Below are 10,760 nucleotides of genomic sequence, written 5' to 3'. Positions count from 1 at the left end.
AAACCTCCTACCCCGTATGGATAGATGCCTAACCCGTATGGTTAGATGCTCATCCCAGATGGATGAATGCCTAATCCTAATAGATGGATGCCCAGAGTATGCGATTGAATCAAACACAAATGATTAAATTAAACAAAAAAAAAAGAATGGTCAAATTTGTTGGGTTAAGCATGGTGGGTTATTACATGTGGTATCAGAGCAAAGGTTCAAATCTAGGCCTTGTGCTCACTTCAATTTACACAACTAAGGGAATTTTTTGCAATGGTAGAAATTAAATTTTAAATCTTAAATCAAGAACTAACTACATAATTTAACTTTTAGGTAAAACCCTAGAATGGCTCGAGGAAGGGAAAGAGGAAGAGGAATAGGAAGGGGTAATGGAAGACGTACTACCACTAGGAGACAAAGGGAAGATAACCATGAAGAAAAAAATGAGGAAAACCATGAAGAAAACCATGAGGAAGACCATGAAGGGGATCAACATAACCTAGGAAATAACGAAGATGGGATCGAGGCTATAATCAACCTTCTAACCGAACAAAGAGATAAAATCAACTTCTTGGAACAATCGATGCAGGACCTTAGGGCAAGCCAGAATGACATTGAGAATTGAAGTGGTACTAAAAATGGAAACCTTGGTAGCAATCAAGGGAATATGATGGGCAATGGAAAAGAAAGTAACATATTGGAACTCTCCAAGGACTTAAAGAAAATCACCCCTCCTAAGTTCGATGGGAGGCAAATTGTTGAAGGAGCTGAGAATTGGTTAAATGAAATGGAAAAGTATTTTGAACTAAGAGATTTTAGTGAAACAACCAAAGCCTTATGGGGTTCCTATCAACTTACAGGGGAGGCAGCTAGTTGGTGGACCAACACCAAGGAGAAAAATGGGTATAGCAGGGATACGATCACATGGGATCAATTTGTTCACCACTTCCGAGAAAGGTGGATCCCTCAATTTTTCTTCGATCAGAAGGTGACAGAATTCCATAATCTACATCAAGGGCCCCTATTAGTCCAACAATATTGGGATAAATTTGCCAAATTGCTTAAGTATGTACCTATGTACCAGAATGATGAAGAAGGCCAAGCGAGCAAGTTCATTTTGGGACTAAATACCAACATAGGGGCAGAGGTTGACATGCATGGACCCAAAAACATGAACAAAGTGCTTGAAAAGTCCCTAAGGAAAGAAAGGAAGATTCAAACACTAGCAGGGCAGAACTATAATGGGAACCACTCTTTCAAAAGGAAGCAGGAATTCAAGGGGAACACTAACTTCAACAAAGGTCAAAGTAATAATTCTTCCAAAAGAAGGCCACCCCCTAATCAATATCAGAGGAATGGAAATAATAATAATAACAAGGGTAATAATTACAGAGGCAACTATAACAGGAATGACTAGCAGAACAAGATAACTTATCCACCCAGGGCCAATGAAACAAGGAATGATCCCCCTAGGAACCAAGGTAGGAGGGGTCCTCCAGGTGGATGCTTCATGTGTGGGGGAAACCATTTTACTAGAGAGTGTCCCAGGATGCAAGGTCAGATTAGGGCCAATCAACCCCAACAAGGGCCCCAACAAAGGATTCATGCAGCAGTTAGGAACCGAAGAGGAAGATGCCAGAATGTTCCCGTGGAAATTACCGATACACTATTTGAACAACCAATTTCAATTCTAATTGACACTCGGTCATCTGAATGTTTCATCTCACTTGAATTAGTAAGAAAATATGCATTAAAAGTTAGTCAAATGGAGTCATCATGGACGGTTCAATATGGGGATAAGGCAACTAGGGAAGTAACTAAGTGTTTGCCAAGGGCAAGGGTACAATTTCCTGAGTTTGAAACAAGGGTAGACCTCTATGTGGCACCCCTAGGATTGTATGATGTAATTATTGGAATGAGTTGGTTAACAAACCATCAAGCTAATGTAGATCTCTATAACAAAGTTGTTGAATGTTTGGATGATGGGGGGAAAAGGGTCAAAATCCAAGGATAGTTTAACCCCATTAGTGTAGAAACCATATCAGCCATGCAATTAAAGAAGGAAAGAAGAAGAGGAGGCCTAATCTATATGGTTGAAATTGATGAAGGAAAAGAGAAAAATACCCCAACCTTTGAGAATACCCCTTTCTTAAAAGAATTCAAGGATGTATTTCCAGAAGAATTACTCGGCTTACCTCCTAAAAGGAAGTTTGACTTTTCTATCGATGTACTACCAGGAGCTGAACTAGTGTCAAGGGCACCTTACCGAATGAACACAACTGAATTACAAGAGCTCAAAATGCAATTAGAGGAACTCTTAGCTAAAGGATTAATAAGGCCAAGTGTATCACCATGGGGAGCGCCGGTCTTATTCATTAAGAAGAAAGATGGAACCTTAAGACTATGCATCGACTATAGGATGTTGAACAAGGTCACAATAAAGAATAGGTATCCCTTACCTTGCATAGAGGATCTTTTTGACCAAATGAAAGGAGCAACAGTTTTCTCAAAGATAGACCTCCAGTCAGGATACCATCAACTCAGAATTAAGGAGGAGGACATTCTGAAGATAGCTTTCAAGACTAGATATGGGCATTATGAATTCACAGTAGTTCCTTTTGGTGTAACCAATGCCCCAGCTACATTTATGAACCTAATGAATAGTGTACTCCATGACTACTTGGACAAATTTGTTTTGGTATTTTTGGATGACATATTGATTTACTCTAGGAATGAGGAGGAACATTTAGTACACCTACAAATTGTTTTGCAAAGGTTGAGAGAACATAAGTTATATGGGAAACTGTCAAAATGCACCTTCTTCGAGGAAAAGATTCACTACCTTGGGCATATAATATCAAAGGAAGAATAGCAGTTGATCTAGATAAGATAAAGGCAATAATAGAATGGTCGATCCCTAAAAACATTTCTTGAGGTAAGAAGCTTTATGGGGCTAGCAGGGTACTATAGGAGGTTTGTGGAAGGATTCTCTTAGATAGAAAACTCCATCACCTCATTACAAAGGAAGGGTAAAAGGTTCGTATGGACAGAACAAAGTGATAAGGCATTCCAAATCTTGAAGGGAAAACTAACTTCAGCACCCATTCTAAAAGTACCAGATCCGAATGGACACTTCACAATCATAATTGACGCTTCTATCGAAGGTTTGGGAGGAGTACTTATCCAAGATGAAGGGGTAGTAGCTTACGAATCTAGGAAGCTAAAGACTCATGAAGTTAACTATGCACCCCATGACTTAGAGTTAGTAGCAATTGTGCATACCCTACAGAAATGGAGACACTTCTTACTAGGGAAGCCCTTTGAGTTAAAGTCAAATAACCAAGGACTAAAGTACATCTTTACCCAGCCCCACTTAAATGCTAGGAAAAGAAGGTGGTTAGAGTTTCTAAGTGAATATGATTTTGAAATTGAATATATTAAGGGGAAGGAAAATAGGGTGGCAGATGCTTTAAGTAGGAGGAGACACTTGATAACTATAGCAACATTCAAAACTTCTTTAAAAAGGCAAGCGATGGATGAGCAGGGACACGACCCATGGTATGAGCAAGTCAAATTGACTTTAGAATACGATCCAACTGATCCTAAGGTTGAAGGGTATACATTAGATGAAGATGAGTTGCTCAGATACAATAATAGAATCTATATTCCTAATTCAGGAGACTTAAGGGAAGTAGTCTTGTTGGAGGCTCACAATGCCCCTTATTCAGGGCACTCAGGAGTTAACAAGCTTTATGCAAACCTAAAGAAGTTATACTTTTGGCAAGGGATGAAGAATGACATAGTTAAGTATGTGGCTAAATGTTTGGAGTGTCAAAGAGTAAAGGCAGAACATAGACATCCAGCTGGATTATTACAATTACATGATGTACATCAACACAAGTGGCAAGTCATTAGCATGGATTTTGTGCAAGGGTTGCCCATGTCACCTTCTAGGCATGATACAATAATGGTGGTAATTGACAAACTCACTAAGGTGGCACACTTTATTCTGGGGAATTTGACAGATGATGCACCTACCTTGGCTAGGCACTTTGCTAAGGAAATATTTAGGTTGCATGGAATGCGAGAGAAAATCATATCAAACAGAGATGCTAGATTCACTTCAAGGTTTTGGACAACTCTTCAAATAGCCTAGGAACTCAGCTAAATTTTAGCACTGCATACCATCCTGAAACCGACGGTCAAACAAAAAGGACAAATCAGATTTTGGAAGACCTACTTTGCATGTACTACATGGACCAACAGAAGAAATGGGAAGAGTACCTACCTCTGGTAGAGTTTGCTTACAATAATACATATCAAACATCTTTGGGAATGGCACCTTTTGAAGCATTGTACGGTAGACCATGTCGAACACCTTTGAGTTGGGATAGCCTTGAAGATAGAGTAATTGTTGGACCAGATATGTTGAAGGAGATGGAAAAGAAAAATAAGGAAATTAGGCAGAGATTGAAGGAAGCCTCAGATAGGCAAAAAAGTTATGCAGACAAAAACAGGACACCAAGGGAGTTTGAGGTGGGAGAGAAAGTCTTCCAAAGGGTTAGGCCACACAAGAGTTCCATAAGGTTTGGGAAAAAGACCAAGCTTGCACCTCGTTATGTTGGACCCTTTGAAATATTGGAAAGGATTAATCCAGTTGCATACTGGTTGGCCTTACCTCCCCAGTTGAGTTGAATCCATGATGTCTTCCATGTATCTCTTCTTAAAAAGTATGTACCTGATGAGAAACATATTTTGAATTGGGATGCTTTACAGGTCCAAGAAATGGCGGGAATAATGATAGAGCCATTCAAAATCTTGGAGAGATGCCAGTGCCAATTGCGCAACAGGGAGGTTGATCAATGCAAAGTACAATGGAACCAGTATGATGAAAAGAATGCCACGTGGGAAGATACCAGGGAAATCCAACAGTTGTTTCCTTTTTTGTTTTAACTAATCGTGAACTATAGACTCTTTTGGATACATTCAATAAGTGCATCGAGATGATGCACAAATTAAGGGGGGCAGGATGTCACAACCCTCCTTTATCACTTTTTGATTTGATGCAATTCTATTAAATTTTTGGTTAAGCTATTAAAAATGGTTGAATAAATGTTATAAAAGAATAAAAATAGACACACACACACACACTTGGAGAATATAATTCAAAAGGCATTATTTTTATTTTATTTATTTTTCCTCCCAAATATGGCACATGTTGTAGGAGGAATTAGAAGCTTCTAGAGGAATCTTCAATGCCTTGCATGTAACTCCCCCCACTAGGTTATTAATCAATTTGCACGAGTCCAATATTGGAAAAGAATCTCATTTTTAATTAAATTCTCTAGATAGTGGAATTGAGGGATTTTTCTTATAAATTGTAAGCAAGTTTTCAAAGAAGGGAGTTGATTGTGTTTTGAAGAAAATTTCCCAAATATCCTTGTTGTTGGTAGTAGGATCTTCCTTTGGTAGTTACATTTTGGCTGTAGGATTCTTAAATTGTTTGAAAGATTTCTCTCAAGTGGCAAGGAAGGATCTAAGGAGGATAGCTAGAAGGTTGGAGAGGATTCAACATCAAACTTTGATAAGCCAGGTTCTCTTCTTGTTATTTCACATTCCCATATGAGAAAATGGTATCATCCAAAATATAGCTTCTAGATCTTCCTTTATAAAATTTTCTTTTGTGGTAAATCCTTCTTTAGGGATAATATTGAAAAAGAAAGCTTATTATTTGTGTAATTTTTCTTTAAAGAAGAAATATCAGATCTTGCTTGCATGTGAAAGATAGCTTTATTATTTCATTAATTTCCTTTAGAAAATATCAGTTCTTGCTTTTCTTCTCTCAATTCATTACTGGATTGGAAATTTAAATGCAATTCTTTTCTTGCATTAAAATCTTACTTCCCTACGAACAGAAAATGCCTGATAATAAGATATAAATCTCTCTGTGAATAATCCTCTGTGTTATTCATTCTTGTGAATAAATCCTTATTCTCATTATTTACATTAATATTTTTATTTCACATATATCTGGTTATATACTTCTCTCTGTGAATGTAGAAATAAATCCATTTCTCTCTCTGAATGTAGATTTGTTCATAAATCTTAATTCCTTAAGAGCCTTGTGAACTAAAAAACATCTGGAAATAAAATATAAACTTCGCTGTACTCTGTGGAAATAAAATATAAACCCCTCTCTGTGAATATTAACTCCTGGAAATCTTCTTTGAAAGCTTTGTATTTCCCAGCATAATCATCTACCTATCTTTGTGATAAATTGGTTATCTATACATCACTGGAACAAATTATTTCTCTATTTTATTTTCATCCCTGTGATTAAATTATTATTCTCACTCTTACATTAACAGTTTTCCTCTTATACATATATCTGTTTATACATTCTTCTTTTATGCTATTTAATAAACTGGAATGAAAAACTATATATATATATATATATATAAATCTATGCAAGTGAATTATATTGATATAGTGCACAAAACAGTACTTCGTACGTTGCACGAAATATCGGACCGTCGCAGGAGATGGGAGTGGAGTTATTACCTCCGCAGGTGGAGTGGTACCGAAGTGGTACCCTCCACTAACTTGCGGTCACTGATACAACAGTGGCCACATGGTAGTGGAGGGGACCACGATAGTCCCCTCACCACTGCGGGCCTGTACTCACAAGCTCGCAGTGGTGATGGGACCCGTGGGGCCCCACTCCCACTTGCCTTTTTTAAAAGCCATTTTAAAAAAAAATCAAACTCATGGCAACTTGTTATTTTGTTAATTTTTTTAATCCAAATTTTAGTTTAATAAAATTTAACTTAGGTAAATTTAAAATTTAATCCCCCTTAGTAGATTTATAATTAAATTTAGCAAATTTATAATTTCTAAATTAAATTATACCAAAATTTATAATTAGATCTTTTTAAGATTCACTTAGCAATTAATTCATATTAATATGATTTGAACCAAATGTCTAAGTTAAATTCTATTTTTGGGACTAGTGACTTTATAAGCAATTATTCTCATGGTAGAAGTCAACACATTGCTTAACCTTGCATGTAACTTACACTACCCTTGCTTCATGCAAATTTCTGTACATTGATTACATTTTTTGACGTTTTCATCTCCATGCAAGTTACACGTTTAATTATTAATATGCAAGTTTCATAATTGTCATTATTATGCAAGTTACATTTCAAGTTTTGAATATTAAATAATTTAGTTATGGTTTTAATTCCAAGTAGTTCATCAAGTAGTTGTTTCAATTAATTGAGCTTTGCAATGTCTAATTTTGCATGTTCAAGTCATAATTGTTTTCAAGCATGATGTTTTCATAAGTTTCTTAGTTAAGAAAACTAAATAAAGGAAGTTGGAAAACCAAAACCTAGTAACATTTTGTATATACAATGCCTCTGGGTCATGCTTACAAGTAATGTTGTCGTGTTGAACTACTGCACTTAATGCCTAATAAAGTTGCATCAATGACGTCTGTGGCATCGTCCCTATAAATCATCGGGGAGTAATAAGGGACACTTGGAAGTTAAAATCCAAGGGGCGGGTATGTAGGCAGTCTTGGGACGGAGTTGTCCATAGTACTCAGGCGTTCGTGGGTGGGGTCTAGGTTTGGTAAGAAGAAGGATTGAGTAGAATCCTAATTTGGAAGATAAGTGTAATTAAAAAGGAAAAAGTAATTCAATGCATACTCGGAAGAAATCCCGTATGGATTTGCTTGACTTCCCGAGGCTTTAAGCCAAATTCCGAGGCAGAATTCAAGCTTGTATTATGTTATTTAATTACTCCTAAGGACGGCGACCTCGGTGCACTCCTATTAGAAGAGTGTGGTACTTAGTGAGTGGCTTAGGACCCGAATGGTCCCGATGAGTCTAAGTCTCTGGCCAGAGCACCCCCTATCCTATTGGATAGATGCCTACCTCATATGGGTAGATGCATATCCTGTATTGGATAGATGAAACCTCATGCCCCGTATGGACAGATGCCTAACCCATATGGTTAGATGCTCATCCCGGATGGATGAATGCCTAATCCTAATGGATGGATGCCCAGAGTATGCGATTGAATCAAACACAAATGATTAAATTAAAAAAAAAAAAAAGAATGGTCAAATTTGTTGGGTTAAGCATGGTGGGTTATTACATACATGTATGTAAATACATATACATGTGTGTGTGTGTGTGTGGGGCAAAACTGCATCTAAAATTTCTATTGAGGATGAAGGCTAAAGTTAAACTTAAGATCATTTAGGATTCTTAAATTCAGTAAAATATAGAGGTAGTAAAAATATACCTCTACATAAAATGATCTAGAATAATTAAATAAATGCATAAAATATTAATCAATTAATTTAGATTAAATGAAGTAGGACTAGTGGAAATTAAATGTCCTAAAAATTAAATAAATTATATTGATATTCATCTTTGATTTTGAGTAGTCTCTATCTATGTAGGGGAAAGGACCCAGTAGTCGTGCACCCTAACTTCACGCTTCTCAAAATCCTACTTGGAAATTTCGAATCACTCCGATTTTTTTACAGCAGCTTACTTGGCAAGTCCCCTGCTTATAACTAAGGTTTCAGGGCCACATCATCAAATATGATGCCACATCAGCATGCTTTTTGCCAAGGTGTCCAAAACAGCCCCAAAAAAAAGTGAGACCAATAGGCGTGCAAAAGAGACCCCAATAGTTGTGCAGCCGATGTGGCATCACCTGATTGGTTACTTTTTACAATATTAGTACATTTCTTAACAACTATTGGTACATTTCCTAACAACTGTTGGTACATTTCCTAACAAAAATTGATATTTTTTGTTTCAAACAATAGGTTTTATTTGTTCAATTTTTGGAACAAAAGGTATCAACAACCCTCACAACGATTGGAACATGCTCAACTACTGGGTCCTTTCCCCTATTTAAATTGTATTTGTCAAGGCTAGATTCCATTGATGATTTATAAATTTGATTATATTAATCCCGGGTTCATGTTTGTGTAGTATAATTGATCTCTAGGTGTGCAGATACATGATGCACATGTCATAATTCTTCATACTTTGCACGTTTTATATTATTATCTAATATTTGAGTTAGGTAAGGACATGGATATTATATATTATATTAGTATCATATAGGATAAATTATTATATTTGAGTTAGGTAAGGACATGGATATTATATATTATATTATTATCATATAGGATAAATTATTATATGTGAGTTAGGTAAGGACATGGATATCACGTTCACAAACATATTACCACACACATTCACACATATGTTTGGGCAGATCAGGATATTATATATTATATATAGAGATGAAGGGGGCAGGCAGATTATCCTTTGTGAGCTTCTTTACATCTTGCAAGCTGCACACGGAAATTAATGCACTGCATATAAATCTTCGTGTGCAGCTTGCAAGACTGTGAAGAAACAGTCGTAACAGTATATTGATCATATATTTTGATTAAACCAAACTGTTAGTGCGCTTGCTTGATTAGTTTGATTCAGTTGCATATAGATTTATGAGTTTTTTTTCATATAATTTGTTGCCTGGTTCGTCTAGAAATTGCATGTTTGTTAAGGAATTTTGTTTAATTTTTATAATGATAGAAATTTATTTTGTTTTCAGGATACATAAGTAATCTTGCATGTTGTTTTTTAATTTGAAGGTTTGATCTCTAAAACAATAAATAATGTGTTATTTGTTTAAGCTCTTCATTCTTTAGGAGTTCCTGTTGATATTCATTTTTTTATGTATATACTAAATCTATGATTTGTTCTGATGTTTACATGCAGATATACATGCAAGCTAATGAGATTGTTCATCTATTGGTATAACTCAACTATTTGAGGGTAATGCACTTTATATGGTCACCGCAATCCCACTAACCTCTCTCTAATAGGAACTAGTCGCCATCTTGTGGAAGTCGATGCAGATGGAGTCACAATCTTAGTATGCACAATTTTCATGGCTTCTATAGTTCTTAGCCACCTTAGCACAAATTTGAGAGTTATTGAGCTCATGGTTGGTCTCAACAAGCTTGACTACTTTTCATTACCTTACAATCTTGCGATAAGGTGCTTCTAATTAGTTGGGCAATGACAAATTTCATTGTTGTTGGTCATTCTTCATGTAGAAATAAAACTCAACTACCAAATGGAAAGTGGATAATAATGGAGAAGCTTTTATAGGTGAGGAACTCGTTCCTAATGGCTAGGACCTTCCCAATGACTCAAGAGGACTTGATCATATCCAAAGACTACCACTAATATATAGCTTTTACTACTTACTAGTTTAATTTTCTATTTATGTTGATCTCATTTTAATGTTTTCATTTAAAGATTTGCCGTGCTTATATTTTGGGGTGTGATGTCATTCCACACATATCTTTTTATGAATATAGTATAAAAATACTTCTTTATACAAGTATTTAACACTTATTCACTAGAAAAGTTATTATATATGTCAATTTATTTCCTTCCTTTGAATATGGTATTTCATCTTTAAAATATTTTAAAATGTATTCACTTAACTTTACAAAATAGAAAAAGATAAGTAGGATTCTTAACCATTAAACTATTGACCAGTTTCTAGCCAACTAAAAAATGCTTTTGATCGAGAAACTATGCCATTTACCTACCTATAGGGCACGATTGGCATTGAAATTCTAATGTATAAAGTATTAGTCAATTTTTTTTATTTTTTATTTTTTATTTTATTTTCTTGCTCTTTTGAGGCTTATTACCAATGAT

At 35.7% G+C, this 10,760-nt stretch overlaps 1 long non-coding RNA gene across 1 annotated transcript; it reads left to right on the top strand.

Annotated features, from left to right (window-relative positions):
• Window positions 1–9,353: 9,353 nt before the first annotated feature.
• LOC131071158 (uncharacterized) lies at window positions 9,354–10,293 on the top strand. Its single transcript, XR_009112479.2, has 2 exons — window positions 9,354–9,483; window positions 9,804–10,293. It is a non-coding gene; the product is annotated as an uncharacterized LOC131071158 (long non-coding RNA).
• Window positions 10,294–10,760: the final 467 nt, after the last annotated feature.

This window comes from Cryptomeria japonica, chromosome 7 (genome assembly GCF_030272615.1).
Source record: "Cryptomeria japonica chromosome 7, Sugi_1.0, whole genome shotgun sequence".
Taxonomy (NCBI): domain Eukaryota; kingdom Viridiplantae; phylum Streptophyta; class Pinopsida; order Cupressales; family Cupressaceae; genus Cryptomeria; species Cryptomeria japonica.
This window is presented reverse-complemented; position numbering and strand designations above follow the sequence as displayed.